Genomic DNA, 17,500 nt, shown 5'->3' on the forward strand with positions numbered 1-17,500 from the left:
GGTAGAGCGCCGGGGTTGGGGTGTACTGCCTACTTGCCATGGTTCCAGTCCAGAGTATGGGAGGATTTTATTTTTTTTAAATATGTAGGCGCTACTAGTGGCGTAGGTCTGTCTCCTATCCCTAAATACTTTGATTAACGGCAGCCCAGGCTCTGAAGCGGTCAGAAAGGGATTTCAAAGTTACAATTTATACGTAAAACCCGAATTATACCTATACTGTATTCCCAAATCCAGTAATCTAACCTCATCCGTAGGAAAAAAAAAAAAAGAACAGAAAAGAATAAATGAAAAAAGAACCCAGGACAGAAATACATCCCTGATTGAGAGAGAGAGAGAGACAGACAGACAGACAGACAGACAGACAGACAGACAGAGAGGTGAAAATATCCTAAGGAACTATCCCAACTAACAATAATTAAAATGTACATAAAAAAGTAAGAAAAACAGGTGAAGGCCCATCAATGCAGTCCTTGGGTAGAATGAGGGAAAGGCCAGAAAGAACAGCAATAACACAAATCAACAGTGAAAACTCCCCGAGCAACTATTTTGACCTCCCCACCACCACCACCTCCACCTCCTGCTCCTCCTCTTTCTCCTTTTTTCTCTCTCTCTCTTATTCACCTTCATTCACTCGTACTCATCTTCCTCCTCCTCCATATTCTGTTTTTCTTTCTCTCTTTTCTCTTCTTCCTCATTCTTTTTTCTTTTTCTCTTTCCTTCTCCTCCAGCTCATTCTTTTTTTCTTTATCTCTTTCCTCCTCTTCCTCCTCCTCAACATCCTGTTTTTCTTTTTTTTCTTTCCTCCCGTTCCTCCTCCTCCTTGTTCTGTTTTTCTTTTTCTCTTTCCTCCTCCTCCTCCTCTAGGAAGTAAGGAAGGAACGAAGGAAGGAAGGAAGGAAGGCCGACAAAAAAGTGCCATTGGTGCAGCAACAATGACTGGTAGTGGCGTGAGGAAGGTAATCTTTGGAAGCATCTGACGTGGCTTCCCCCCCCCCCTCTATCCCTCTCTCCTTCCCGCGTCCTCTTCCATCAGGTTAGCCACTGCAAGTTAAATACATTTTTATTTAGTTCTCTGCTACCTCCAGACAATTTTCTTCAGTTTATGCTCCCCGAACTGAAGAGATGAGATTCAGCATTAATCAATCAATCTAAATACGCTTACCTTTTTCACAAGTTGAATTAAATTGTCTGGTGGTGGCAAGAAGAAAATAAGCAGTACATTACATAGCCGATGGGAATAAGCTTAGTTCACAGTGCTGGCCGACTGGAATAACCCCATGTTCAGGGAAGGCACTGGTTATTTGTTTATATCTATGTATATGTGTATGTTGTAGCTCTGGATTTCGCTGTTCATCACTCCAAAATGCACGTGATCTGTAAAGTATCGTGCATGATGGACAGATTTTGATGTTTCATTGAATATCGACAATTTGAACATTAAATTTTACCTAGTATTGAAGGCAAAAAACGGATTCGAAGATATACAGTGAATGTGTGTATGAATGTGTCGGGTTACAGTGTGTGTGTGTGTGTGTGTGTGTGTGTGTGTGTGTGTGTGTGTGTGTGTGTGTGTGTGTGTGTGTGCGCGCGCGTGTTTTCATTACGAGCGATTCTTTCCTTTCTGAGCTTGATAAAATCGCCTGGTGGTCGCAAGAATGAAACGGAAATCGCATGTTCGAGGGGCTGATAGAAACTGTTTTGAATTCCTCTAATCACAAACTTTCATCTTAAGTCGTTCGGAAGTAGTCAGAATATAAAATAGGCGTCGTCGTAGTGAATAACCCAACATCACCACAATACCACCACAGCCAGCAGCGTCCTCATCACAACTCTCGTCTTGTTAACCACAGATTCCACCTTCATCCACCTCACCTGCCACCCTCAGTACCAAATATTAATCACCACACCTACCACCACAACTGCCACCACTGGGCTTTCGTGTACACTCTCCTCATAAAGTATATCCCCACCTAAGGAGTCGATGAGTTAACAGCGATATTACTGTGGTAACCTTGTATAAGTCTTGTGATAACTTTTTCATGCACTACAAAGTCCCGTCCATGAATTGCTTTCAGTTCATATAAACAGCTGACATACACATGGCATAAGAATTAATGAATCTTGCTTTTGATACGGTAATCCATGCAGGGTATCTAATTATAGACTAAGATAAAGAAGACTTACGAGATTTTTATTTGGGGGAGGGAGTTCCTCTTTAAAAATAATCTGCAAGGAAGACCAAAGGAATTTATTTGAACATATGAAACAACCAGGTGAACGTTGCACTAATCGCTGAGATAACCTGATGATCTGTCGCTATAATAAGATGTAACCCATTTCTTGTAGGAGTCGACCCGTTATTTATGCAACAGGATCCTCTTTTGGTTCTGCTAAGTTGAAGAGAAGAGTTTATGGAGGGATTATAGAGATCCAAGGAGGCTAGGAAGGCCGTGGGGGGTGGTAATAAAGAGCGTTTGATCTAACCTGACGAAGATTCCAAGCCACTCTCAGGTCACAGTTGATGGCCAAGTGTAGTCGGACTGGCAAGTATATTGGACTAGTAACCCAGGAGACTCTTTCTTGCTTCATAACTACGGCTTAATGAATTGTATGCAACCACGACTTAGTATTCAAGTTGTGGGAGTGGTCCATTTCCATCAGGTGAAATAAGTGACGATTGTGAGATTGGTTAGGCCTGTCTCACAATGTCAGTAATGACTAACACACACACACACACACACACACACACACACACACCATAACAAAAGTCAGTTCGTATTATATTTGTTCAACAGACCCTTACTGCAGACAGTGCGAGTGTGGAAATAAGCGCGTTTATGGAGGGCTTACAGAGTGCCAAGGTTGGAGCCAGGTAGTTAGTAAGTGGGTTGGGTATAGTCGTTCTACCTTAACTTGGTCTCAGACTTTCATCCTTCTGCAGATTACCTAGTGGGAAAGGCTATGCCACAGCTAGACAACTTTTCCATAGCACCTCATCGCGACTCACATCATACCATTGTGTTGATCTATTGCTAAAAGTCAACATTCACTATGGAATGGTGATACTGTTAGGCCAAGTTAGAATTAACTGAATATTGCAAATAATTTGAATAGGAGGGAGTTTTCATATATTTCTGGTCAAATTAAGCCGATCAGTTTTTCGCAGAGCATAATAATGCAAACTGCGCAGAAGTGAAGACAAGTAAACTGAAAGATTATAGAAAACCAAGGAGTTAATTGCATGGGAGAGGTGTGCGGAATTATGTATGTCGGTCAGTGCGTCCGTAATGGTCAACAAACAAAACAGAAGTCAGCTGTTATTGTACAATGTGACCAAAAGGCAAGACAGAGCAAAAGTAGGTCATTTTTTTCTCAACAATATGATAAAAAAGCAAAACAATATAGAGGGCACACATCTTTAAATAGCAGTACGATCCTCATTTGGCTGTACGCTGTTGAAGACACGACAGCATTGAGGGACGATAACAGGACGCTGCGAGGGAGATAGTGGGATGGAGGAGAGCTGCAGGATTATCAGTCTGTGTGGCTGGTGATAAAGGCCGAAATGGAAGCTAAACCCTTTTTCTATTTATACAACATGACGGCGTGAAAGTGAAGACGAGAATTTATGGAAGGATTATGGAGAGCCAAGGTCGCTGCGCTGGAGTTAGGTGGATGGGGAGGATGCTTGTTGATTTGCGTCTTTCTGTTTATGATCAAATGTCTCCCAAACGCTATCCCTTGCGAAATAGATGAGACTTTTGTTGGAGAATTATAGAGTGTCATGGGTACTGCAAGGGAGATAGTGGGATGGGAATGATGTGAAATACAATGGGATGGTGGTGATGTGTAGCGGGATGGGGATGATGATGTATATAGTGGGATGGGTATGATTTGGTATATAGTGGGATGGGGATAATGTGGTATATAGTGGGATGGGGATGGTGTGGTATATAGTGGAATGAGGATGATGTGGTATATAGTGGGATGGGGATGATGATGTAAGTAGCGGGGCTGGGATGATGTGGTTTATAGTGGGATGGGGATGATGTGGTTGGTATATAGTGGGATGGGGATGATGTGGTATATAATGGAATGAGGATGGTGTGGTATATAGTGGGATGGGGATGATGTGGTATCTAGTGGAATGTGGATGGTGTGGTATATAGTGGGATGGGGATGGTGTGGTATACTGTATAGTGGGATGGGGATGATGTGGTATACTGTATAGTGGAATGAGGATGGTGTGGTATGTAGTGGGATGGGGATGATGATGTATGTAGCGGGGGGGGGGAGTTTATAGATGGATGTCGATGATGTGGGATTTCTGTCTTTCTGTCTGTATGCATGTGATGATCAAAACACGATGAGGTGTTGGTCCCATTCTTAGGGAATAGATCCATATTGAGGTTAGTATGAAAGTGGAGACGAGGAGGTTATATAAGGATTAGCTAGACAAGGAGGATGTTGAATTATTTTCTGTATTTGTGGGCCTGTGGTGATCAAGAGGAAGTCAACCCTCTATTTTTAATTCATTTCGTCAATGTTAAATGTAAGATAATAAAGAACAAGTAAATGGAGAGGTTATAGCAGACCAAGGATGCGGTAAGGGAGTTAGCTAGAGAGGAAGGATACTGGTTTACATTCTTCTTGTTTGTGTCAGTGGTGATAAAAATAAAATCGCCCTCCTGATTTTTTTTTTTATTGCTAACTGTACGATGATGAAGAACGGGTAAACAGAGGGTGATAAAAAAAAAGAAAAAAAAAAGAAGAAATAAAGAAAGAAACAAGGATGCAGCGACAGAGTTAGCAAGTCGGGGAGGATGCTGGGAAATCTTTCTAGTTGTCAGGATGTCTTTTTCTCATCGCTGTTATCATCCACACGACGGGGTATCCGGCGTGACCTGATAACCATGAGCCGTATTCAAAAATCTTCTTGAGCTTAAGTTGTACATGAGATTGTTTGTTTATACATCTGTCTTCACTCACACAGCTACCAAACACTTCACAGCCAAACTGGACTGAATAGTAAGATTAAGAAAGAAAACCAGACAAGCGAAACTGTCTCTAATAACAGTAAATTAGAATAAACATCTGCCTCTCTTGGAAACTTAACAGTCTTTTTCCCCTGACGCACTTGGATAGTTTCCCCTGTATGAAACAGTTCCTCGTCCATGCTGGGAGTCAAGATGGGTAATCGTGCTGTGTAGTGATGTGGTGCAGTAGCCCTGTTGCTCTGACGCAGTTTTTATAACCCAGGTAGTCTAGGCCCTTGACCACTAGACTCTAGGGAGACAGGGCATTCCAACCGGGTATGGCCCATTAGGGCTTATATCCAAGGAATGATTGGGGTTTTATCACTCCCGCAGTGCCACTCACAGATTGGTAAATGGTCACTCGCCTTATATGTCAGGGTTTAGTAACCTAGCTCCGGGTTCCTACGATCCTGATGGGGAAATAAACGACTGGATAATAGATAGATAGGTAAATGGAGATAGACAGATAGATAGATTGATAGATAGATAGATACAGACAGACACATTCTCTGATCTCGACGCTTGCTAACCCTGACGGAACACCGAGGTGTCGCTCCCCCCAGGATAGCATCTGTCTGTCAGTGTGTTGGATTGATGTTGGGTTTTCTTTCTGTTTTAAATTCGTGGCATTTCTGTCGTCCTCTGTCATGTCAGATCACAGTCCTTCTTTGTAATGTCAGTTGGCTGTTATCCTCACCCTTATGTCAGATCACTATTGCCCACATGTTTTGTCAGATCACTGTGGTTTTCTGTCAGCTACTATATGCAAATTATCTGCGTTATCATCCTCTCTTATATCAGATCATCCTTTATGTAGTTTACTCTCGCCTTCTGTTATATCAGTTTCAGGCAGTATACTTATTTACTTATTTATTTCATTAATATGTAGGTATTTGATTCTGTATAACATAACCATCTTCAGAATTTGCGCTCTGTTGCAGTCCAGCCGAATTCACAGTAACTCTCAAAATTAATCTGTCAACAACACGAGACTCATTGTTTTTTTTAACACTGTCCCCTTTTAGCCTGAGGACATTATTTTCATTTTATGGTCGAAACATCGAGACGATTATATTTAGCTCAGCCGATAGCTTTTAAAATGAAGAGATTAGATAAAACTCTTATTAACACCCTTCAGTACGGAAGGTCAGTAATCAGGTGAAGAAAATCGTCTGGAAGTAGCGAGAATAACCTAAAAAAAAAAAAATGAGTGGTTCAAAGGGATAAATAGCCACGTCCACTCCCCCACGGTATAGTAACAGTGGATACCCCGTTAGGCGAGCTGGCATCGTAAAATACAACCCGCCTCGTAAGGGAGTGGCCTTTCCGGGTACCTGGTCACTGATTAGAATGCCTTACCGCCTTATGTGATGTATAGAGTCCCTTTCGATACAAGCGACGTGTTTGGCATCTTAATTTCGCATCCCTACTTATATCCTTGCCTTTCCACACCTTGATTTTTTTTTTTCCCCTCTCTGTATGATAAGAGAGAGAGAGAGAGAGAGAGAGAGAGAGGGAGGGAGGGAGAGATAGCAATGATTACTCGCGATTAACCATTTGACATCGGTGACGTACCGGTAGTTTTCATTTTTATCAGGTTTCCATCAAGCGGTTTTATGTAGATTACGGGAGTCTTATTTTCAAGGGGTTAATGAAGGGTATAGTAATAATCTCACCGATATGAAAAGTTTTCGCGTAGAGTTAAGCAAGAATGAGCTGTAAAGTACGTCATAGGAGTGAAAAAGTTACGGAATAGCCATTTTTGCTGTTCCCACCAAGTTTAGTTTTCTGCATTTACTACCCCACCCAACCCTCCTCCCCGCCCTTCCCTTTTATGTATATACCATTTCACAGGTAAATGGACAGATTTACCTGTGGCGATTTTTTTTTTTTTTTTCGATTCTGAACATAGACGACTCTGTTACTTGACACTGAGCAGTCCTCCTACACATACGTGCCACTTGCCTTTACATATCACGACTTTGGCGCTAACGCCCATTGTTTGTATTAAATACATGCTAGGGTTCGAATAGGTCTAATCAGGAGGTTCCCTGCCCCAGCCTGAGCTCTAACTTTAGTTCTTTTCCGACAGCAGCCTACAGGACTTTTCTAATCATTTGGCCAACACCTCCACACATTTTTTTTTTTGTATATATATATATATATATATATATATATATATATATATATATATATATATATATATATATAATATTATTCATTCCCATTCCTTCTGTTTCCGTCAATCTCTTCGTTACTTATTTTCGTCTCGGAAGTTCCTTTAACTGTTTCACTTCCTTGAAGCCCTTTTCCTTGGCCGACATATCTTTCTGTCTCATTCTCATCCGTCCTGTCGTTCCCTAACCTTTCCCCGTCCTTCCTCTTAGTTTTCTTGTTTTAGATATTCACCCTCTTTTCCTCCTTCCCTCCTACATTTCACCGTTCCATTTCTTCACAGTTTACCCCCTCCAGTCTCTCACACTTTTTTTTTTTTTCCATCCCATCATTTACCTGTCCATTTCGTTCCAATATCCCACCTCTCCTTACCTTCCCATATTTCACTGCTCCTTTCCCTCTCACTCTACATCCTCAGGGTCTCTCTTTTCTCATCTGACCCATAATCGCCTATTTATACCCCTTCCCTTCCCCTTTCCACTCCATAAACAAGTCAACACAGAGCCTCCTCCCTCTCCTCTTACCTGTCCCTTCTCCCTTCTGTAAATATAGTTATAACGGAACTTCACCCTCTCCCCCCTCCTCTACCCTTCCCTTGCTCCTTCCCCTTACCCTCCCCTACCCCTTCTCCCTCTCTCTTCCATTTCCCATAGCCTTACCCTTATACGGACTCGTACCCTAACTGACCACAGGTATGCATAGGTGTCCTTGAACCAGACCTTTTTCTGTCACCCACCTTACCCTTTCTGTCGCTCATCCTCCCCTTCTGTCTCTCACCCTCACTTTCTGTCATGCCGTCCATTCTTTTCATCAGCCATTCTGCTTTGTATCCTTCTTTTCCCGTCTGTCCCTCTCCACTCACTTCCCTTTTTCTTTTTCTTTTTCTAACTTCACATGTTTACCGTCTCTGGCAGTCACCATTCTGTTTCGCCATTCACTCTCCCCAACTGTTCCTCGCGATTCACTTTCCCTTCCTGGCAGTAACTATGCACTTCTCTTCGATCACTGATTACTCAACTTCTGTATCTTTCACACATCATCCATATCTGTCACACACCATCCCATCTTATCACTTTCCCTTTGTCACACATCATTCATGTTCTCTCTCCGTCACTAGCCTTCCCTTTCTGTCGCACACTACTCATGTTCCCTCTCCGCCATTCACCTTTCTTTTCTGTCACACACCAGAATATTTTGCTGCTCACTTCTCCTTTCGTCACAGTCCAGTCTGCCACAAACTTCCTTTTGTCATACACTGTCCTGTTTGCCCCTCTGTCTTTTTGTCACTCACAACTGTCACCCACCTGTCATTCTGTATCACACCTTTATTCTCTCTCCTCTGTCACTCAGCTTCCATCTGCATCAGACCCATCTCGTCTCTCTCACTCCCCTCTTCTCTCTTTTGCATACTGCCCTGTCACTGAAGTCCTTCTGATGTCACACACAACTCCTTGGTCATACGCCATTCACGTTCGCATTGTCTCATGCTCTCTCGCTGTCGTACACCTTCCCACTCCCTCACACGCCTTCCTTCTCCGTCACACACTCTCCCTCTCTGCAACACACCTTCCTTATCTGCCACACGCCTTCCTTCTGTGTCATCTATCTTTTATGAGTTTGATATCTCTGTCTTACGTAGATGCTTTCTGCTACACACCATCCTTTTTTGTCATGCCCTCTACCTCTCCTGTCACATATCAAGGAATTCCTTCTCTCTCGGACGCCTACTTTGTTAAAGCCTTTTATCTTTGTGACACGTCTGTCGTCAGTAACGTTTGTGTTTTATGCTGCTGCTCTCTCACTCGTCACTTCTTTGTTACTCAGTTTTCCTCTCTGATTCCTTCATTGTAACAGCTCTTTCCTCTGTGTAACTCAATTTGCCTCAGTCATAAGTTTTGGCTGCCGCACACATTCCCAGTCCGTCACATACCTTCCTTCAGTGCCATTTATCTTTCCCTTCTGTTACTCGCTCAGTCTCTTGCACATTATTCTCCTGTCACTTATGTGTCTTTCATCTTACATTTCTGTGACACACGACTTTCCATTGTTTAATAAGCATCAGTCAAACGCCTTTCCTTTGTCTTTCAGTCAAACGCCTTCTCTTTGTCTTTCTCTCACTCTGTGTCTCGCATTTTCCATGTCATAAACATTTGTGCCACTCATTTGTTGTACTTTCTCATAAATCCTCCTTATCTTTAGTTTCCTTTGTTCCATACTCTTTCCTCTTTATCGTTAGTCTCCTTGTTCCATACTGTTTCCTCTTTGTCACCGTCTTTCCTTTTTCTGTCTCACATCTTTCAGTAGACATAAGGCATACCAGTCTGCCCATTCCCCATTTCTTTGCCACACACTTTCATGCACTTGTCACACTTCAGCTAATAAAGCACCTTTATTCTTCGCTGTGCATTAGTTTCCTCTTTAGGTTGCCTTATCTCTGCTACACGTCTTCCCACATTGTTGAGCATACTCCCGTCTTGTTACACGCTTTTATTCTTTATCACAATCCTTTCCTGCCTCACGACATCATCTCATAGCAATACAACATTCGTACAACAAGACAGCCTCCTCCTGACACACACCTCTGCTCCACTGTCTGTCACTACCACTCACATTTACCTTTATTGTCACACACCTTCTGTATCTGTCTCACTCTTTCTTTGTCACATTTTACATCTCTATTATACGACTTTCCTGTATTGTTGGAACGAAATATTGTAGCTTTGACGCAGTCGCAGGTGGAAGAGAGAGTTAAAATTGGACTCCGCAATGTCTGAAGCCCTTCTCTGTGATGATGATCTATAAATATTGTACAGTTTTTACAACCACCAGACAATTTTATGCAACTTTAGAAAGGACCTCTAGTTGCAGAAAGGTTAGGGACTATATCTGTTAAGTCCTCGCTAAGATTTCTTTTTTCCTTTAAGCCGAATATAATCACCTGGAGCTAGTAAGATTAAAACGAAGAAGACCATCGTATTTAAGGTACTCTTATGCAACGCCTTGAGCATCGCTCTCTTATTGTTATTATTATTATTATTATTATTATTATTATTTTTATTATTGTTATTATTATTATTATTATTATTATTATTATTATTATTATTATTATTATTCCTACTGTATTGTGATGGTCTTTTTTTTTTTTTTTTTGCTAGAGGAGTTCGGTATTGTCTCCATGAACTCCTTCACTGTGAATGCCTCTTCTAACCTGAATAGAATCATCTGCCGGTATAGGAATAATGCCTTGAAAAATACACACCTACTAATTGTCTCTCTGTAGCACACCCTTTTCATCCCTCGCTGATGTAGTAGACAGCAAACATATTTTCAGCGCCAGTGGAAGTAATTATTATTCTAACAGCGTGGCGTTCGTTCTTTCGGTCTGAAATTTCAAGTAGCCTTGATTAAGCAATAGAATTATACTTTACGGCCATAACTGCGTAAGATATTCCAGTCACACCACATTGTCTTCATCATTGACACACGCACTGCCAGGACGATATTCACAAACACTTTTTAGAGCATTCATAAACGTTTCTGAGCTTAGACTGCATAAGACATCCTGATTATGGTTTTTCTTTTTACTTATACCAAATACTTCAATACCAAACTAGAATTAATTATAAAGTGAGTTATGAGGAGAAGGAAAGTCATTCGCGCTTATGATCAACTGTTGTGAAGGATCGTTTGTACTTAGGTTAAGATCCTTCATGTGTACTGCCTTAGGGAGGCTGAAGAAGGTTAGAACTGTGGGTTGTATCATTGTTGACATTCGAAACCCCGCAGTACATCATCCTAAGCGATTTATTTTCCGTAGTACATCTTGAAAACTGAAAACACACACACACACACACACACACACACACACACACACACACACACACACACACACACACACACACACTCTCTCTCTCTCTCTGTCTCTGTCTCTCTGTCTCTCTCTCTCTCTCTCTCTCTCTCTCTCTCTCACTCAGATGGACAGTTGCAGTAATATACGCGAGGATAGCAACCACCTCACTACAACGCTATGTCTTGATCTGTTGCTGCTATTTTATTCAACTTCAGAAAACCTCTATAGTGAAGGAGTTGATGAAGGATATATCTAACCCTTCAGTTCCGTTAAAAAAATTCTTGGAAGCCGACTCTATCTGTTTCAATAAAGTAATAAAACACACTAAAAAAAAAAAAAGTCTTCAGGCTTAAGAGGAATTATATTATCCTGCCGGTTATATTTATACCTTCATTATCGACAAGTTTGCATCATTAACATACAAAAGCGTTAAAAAAAAAGTGCAAAAATAAATCGGTGAGAACGGGTGTTGCGAATTATGCAAACCCATTGAAAATACGGACATCTGAGAAAGACGTCGTTGCAATGAATTTTAAGGTTTAACGTGCAAAATAACTCGCTAAAGAAGAGGTGACGCTGAGGCTCTTAACCCTTTGGCTACAGTGAGTTTCTCTGAACTGAAAAGAATCGTTCATGGTAAGCTAGAATAAAGTTTTTCAATCTCGGCCAGAACGTTGCTTTTTATTTTCGGGTCATTTCCGTACATCAGGTTATTGATTTCCCGATCGTGATAAAATTGTCTGACGTACACAGTAGTGGGTGATTCACAGGTAAAAAAAAAAAAAATAATAAGAGAACGATGATACGGCCCGGTGGAATGACCGATGTTACAAAAGCGTGATTGGTTCAGTATATACCTTGGCTTCATACACTAACATCTTCAGCCTGTGGTCGTCATTTCTCCTGCTGTCCCCTGATGATTTTATGCACCTTAGGATGAGCCTTTGGGACTCCAGTGATAAATGCAGCTTTCAAGTGTCCCTTCACTACAAAGGTGCTCTTGGAAGCTGAATGGAACTGTTTGACAGCGGCAAGAAAAAACGAGAGAGAGACAGAGAGAGAGAGAGAGACGTCATTGTCTTGAAGCAATTACCCTTCTAGCTTCTGTGAGTTTCCTCTTCTTAAAATAGTCCTGCGTTAACTACAGCAAAGAAAAAAAAAAAAACAGCGTTAGGTCTTAATTTCCACCTAACTCGGATATCTAAAAAGTCCACCATTATCGCTTGGGTAGTTTCTTCTGAACTCGTTAAAAAAAAACACTGAAATCATCTGACGTTAGGCGCAATATATATATGTATAGATAGATAGATAGATAGATAGATATAGACATATAGATATAGATAGATATATCGATATAGATAGATAGATAGATAGATAGACAGCAAAAGCCCTAAGGGCCGTAATTACAAAAGTTTTGGGCTCTTTTTCTATAAACTGGTCTTGAAAGCATACCTGTTTTCGTAGATCGTTTAGTTTTCCAATTTTGGCACATTAGTATTCACTCCAACATGAATATCAATTGTTCGGTAGCATTAGGAGTGAGGCTATACGGACATAAAAGCAGTCCTGTGCTCAGATTAAGTTCAGGAGAGGTTTCATATAAACGGTGTCAAGTGTTGTTTGCGCTTCTTACCCAGACACCAGTGAAGTTTCTGCTGTCCAGCTTTATCTCCACTACTGCTATCTGCAATCATTCTTTGCCTCTTGATGAACGAGTTGTAAAATGACTGGGCCAGATGAAACAATGTGTTCAGTAAAATGTCCGGTGATAGTACCGGAATCTAAATTTTGTGTGTGTGTGTGTGTGTGTGTGTGTGTGTGTGTGTGTGTGTGTGTGTGTGTGTGTGTGTGTGTGTGTGTGTGTGTGTGTGTGTGTGTGTGTGTGTGTGTGTGTGTGTGTGTGTGTGTGTGTGTGTGTGTGTGTGTGTGTGTGTGTGTGTGTGTGTGTGTGTGTGTGTGTGTGTGTGTGTGTGTGTGTGTGTGTGTGTGTGTGTGTGTGTGTGTGTGTGTGTGTGTGTGTGTGTGTGTGTGTGTGTGTGTGTGTGTGTGTGTGTGTGTGTGTGTGTGTGTGTGTGTGTGTGTGTGTGTGTGTGTGTGTGTGTGTGTGTGTGTGTGTGTGTGTGTGTGTGTGTGTGTGTGTGTGTGTGTGTGTGTGTGTGTGTGTGTGTGTGTGTGTGTGTGTGTGTGTGTGTGTGTGTGTGTGTGTGTGTGTGTGTGTGTGTGTGTGTGTGTGTGTGTGTGTGTGTGTGTGTGTGTGTGTGTGTGTGTGTGTGTGTGTGTGTGTGTGTGTGTGTGTGTGTGTGTGTGTGTGTGTGTGTGTGTGTGTGTGTGTGTGTGTGTGTGTGTGTGTGTGTGTGTGTGTGTGTGTGTGTGTGTGTGTGTGTGTGTGTGTGTGTGTGTGTGTGTGTGTGTGTGTGTGTGTGTGTGTGTGTGTGTGTGTGTGTGTGTGTGTGTGTGTGTGTGTGTGTGTGTGTGTGTGTGTGTGTGTGTGTGTGTGTGTGTGTGTGTGTGTGTGTGTGTGTGTGTGTGTGTGTGTGTGTGTGTGTGTGTGTGTGTGTGTGTGTGTGTGTGTGTGTGTGTGTGTGTGTGTGTGTGTGTGTGTGTGTGTGTGTGTGTGTGTGTGTGTGTGTGTGTGTGTGTGTGTGTGTGTGTGTGTGTGTGTGTGTGTGTGTTCCTTCATTTGTTTGGTATGTTCATACTACTGGGTTAAGATTCTCGAACTAACTTCCAGCGAACTCCCACCTCTTAGCAGAGATTTGGTTTTTATAGAACGACCAGGAATGATGGGAAGATTTAAGTCATATCTTATTGTTTTTCTTAAGCTAACATGATGATTTTCCTGTCGTAACTTAGATTTATTATTGCAGGAAGAACAAGAGGCCTGGGAAGACTCTACAATCACCCCGCTCTTCTTGTGAGAAAAAATCACAAATACTAGAGAGAGTTGTGTCTAAGCTTGAGAAACCGGACCGTGAACAGCTTAAGAGTATTACCTCAGATATAGCGTTAGTTATAGCAGTGGGCTGTATTCCTTTTTGCTCACGAGATCTCCCAATACCTCTTCTTGTGCGATTTGATGTGTGTATATTATCTTTATATCCTGTTGCATTTTATCGAGGCAAACAGCGTATTAAAAAGATATGAATTAGAAACAGTAAAGCATGATGGTGTTATATGCAAAATTTATAGCCAAGGGAGTGTTGTTCCGAGTCTCGCAGTGTTCTCTTAGATCTCGTAACACCTTTTCTTTAACGATTTTTTAATGTGCATTTCACTCATGTGCCTTATTGTGTGTTATCGGTGCAAACTCCTTCTGTATGAAAATATATAGAAAGACACACAGGAGACTGAGACGGCAACAATATGACTGTGTCTACTTCCACCCATAATGTACTGCCCAGAATAAAAATATGTAAACTAGGATATTTTTAAGACTGTATCATAGATGGTGAAAATAAGCTAAAGTATATATTTATTTTCTCTCACTCGTATTTCTAACACAGTTAAGTAATATGGACTGAAGGAAATGATCTCTGAATCGAGGCCATGATTTAGTTTTTTGCGTACAATAGGTATTTCACGAAGCCTGTAGTGATACGGGAGAACATTGAGGATTAAACCAAAGGGAAAAAAAAAAAACGTGAAATAGTAAAGGCGGAAAAAAGAAATGCTAATGAGTTGAACCAGGAAAAGAAAGAAGGAAAAATTAAGAACAGGAGGGTGGTAGTTGCAATGATACAAGAGGAGATAGGATCGTAAAGCCGTGATGATAACCGTAACCAGCAACATTCTCGTAAAACCCCACACCGACCAGGGCGATTACTAAATCCGGAGACAGTGAAGCCGAAGAGACGGACGCTGTGAACTCACGAGATCCAAAACATTGCAATTTCCTCTCAAGGCCGTCCCACTTCATGGAGGGGCAACACAGACCTTGAGAAAATATTTAAACCTTCATAAAACTTAATAGAACTTAACCCCGTAAAGGGAGTTACGAAGCTGCAAACAGTGATGCCAAAGAGACAGACGCCGTGAATTTCAGAGGTTCAGGAGTTCATCTCAAGGTCGTCTCTCTTCCTGGAACTACCCAGTACATAATACTTTATAAAACTTATTAAAGCTTCACAAAACATCACACAACTTAATATTTCGTCCATGATTATCGTTAAATCCGGAGATTAAGGCCGAAAAGACGGATGCTGCGAACTCCAGAGATCCAAGAAAATATCATCTCAAAGTCGTCAATTCCTGAAGTAGAAAACTTTATAAAGCTTTGTAAAACTTAATAAGGCATCATCTCGTCCGGGGAATTTACCAGATCCGGAAACAGTGAGGCTAAACAGACGGACACTGAGAGCTGCGGGGGTTCAAACAGCCTGATCTCAAGGTCGTTCCTCATCCTGGGGTAACATAAACCTTCATGCAATAAATTCCTACATCCTTCCTCTCCCCTGTGTCAAATATCCTGCCTCTCTTTCTTGGTTTTTCTCTTTTGTTCTCCTCCTCTTTTCGTCCAGTGAGGCCAGAGAGAAAATCCTTGTGAATTTCACATATCCGAAACAGCCTTATCGCACTTCTTCCTGTGGTACCGGAAACTTCTTCGCATCCAGGGAAAGAACCGGAACTAAATTCGGACACAAAGACTGCAGAGAATAGACACAGTTTGCCTTAGATATTCAAAAGAATTTCATCTCAAGGACTTCTTCCTTTTTGGAGTAACATAAAGCTCCATCTCCTCCAAAGACACTGGAGCCTCAGAGAAAGACGCTGTGTACTTCAAATATTTCCAAGTCCCACCACCTCAAGGACGACCTTCTCCCTGCAGCTGCACAAGATATCGTTTATCTTTGTTAATACCTGTAGGCTGTAACAGACGTGGAATGAGACATTTTAGAGGTTTCTTCCTTTAGTTCCACAATATAAATTTATGCTTGTCATTATCATATCCACGAACAATATTGAATGATTCACTTTGAAGGTATTCTTCCTTTAGCCGTTCAATGCAACTTTCTTCATTTTCAATACAGAGAGACATACTGCAGGTTTCCCTGCAGTTCTACACAATACCTTTACCCTATCAGCATCATACCTGTAAACTCGATCTTGCATGATATCAATCATACTGGAAGTTTTGCTTACCCTTCTTCGCTGTTAATGAAAGGAAATCCATTATATTCCAAGAAATGCTTGAGCTCGAAGTCGCCATACGACTACGATATACTGTAATATTAACAAATTAGCCATACTAAAGTACCCCTGCACTAAGGATTTTATGGTTTAATAGCCTTTGTTATTAGCGTGGAGGAATGGAGAGGAATGCAAGCTAATTATGCGCTTGTTCTGTTGCATCAACACTGAATTCAGTTCCTTGGGAAGCGATTTACCTTCTTTGCATTTTATTTCGGCAATCGATAAACTAGTTTACCCTAGTCAGAGAATCTTGTGGCACAAAGAATGTTAAAAATATTACCCATAATAATGATATGGACAAGAATAATTAATTATGCATTATTCCATTTTACCAAGGATGCCGACTGATAAACCTTCGGTAGTCAGTGAGTAAGAGCCACCAGATACGAGAGCTAAAATAGTTCTCCGAGAAGTTCCCGCTTGGATAGGACAATCAGATTAGTCTCCTTTCCCTTACTCTTGTTATTAATACCCTTCATAGACTTGCTGTACAGTTCCATAGCATTTTCCGGTTTATTTCGACTGCTCAGAGCATATCATGCTGTACGAATTGAAGGTGCTTTTCTGAAAATTGCCACACAGTTATACAGTACTTCTGTGTATCACCCTGTGCTGTTCTGTAGTGATTTTCTACACACGGCTATGCATGTCTGCCATATATCTTTGCCCATCACCCACAACAGGTAAATTCATAGGCCATTCCGGTGACAACGTCTCACGTTTTATATGTTATTTTGTCTAAATATTTGGAATGCGTATGACTTAGGACTCTTAGGAATTAGACACAGGGTAAGTTGGGAATTATGATAATGACTTCTTCCATTTCGAAAAGTCTCACCAGGGCTATATATAGTTGTCAGGAGAGAGCAAGACAGAAATCATTAGTCGCAGGCCAAGGTTAAAGACTTTAGAGGGTACGAAGCACATTTATCTCACCTCTTATTATGACGAAGATGAGGGTGAAGATATTGAAGGAGGCAAGTCGAATAGCTTTCAGGGTAGTGTGTCGGCTATATACTAAACTAGATCTACTTTCTCACTCACACACACATCCCTGACGGATATTCTTTTTTTTTTTTTTTTTTTTTCACACTCCTCCTCCTCCTCCTCTTCGATTTCTATTAGTTTCATCCTTCCTACCTTCCATGAGAGAGAGAGAGAGAGAGAGAGAGAGAGAGAGAGAGAGAGAGAGAGAGATTTACTGACGGATCATTTTTGAGATAAATATAAATTTTATATGTATATTAAC

The sequence above is a fragment of the Coenobita brevimanus genome, chromosome 51 (genome assembly GCF_032717465.1).
Source record: "Coenobita brevimanus isolate Jiangsu-jjx chromosome 51, ASM3271746v2, whole genome shotgun sequence".
Taxonomy (NCBI): domain Eukaryota; kingdom Metazoa; phylum Arthropoda; class Malacostraca; order Decapoda; family Coenobitidae; genus Coenobita; species Coenobita brevimanus.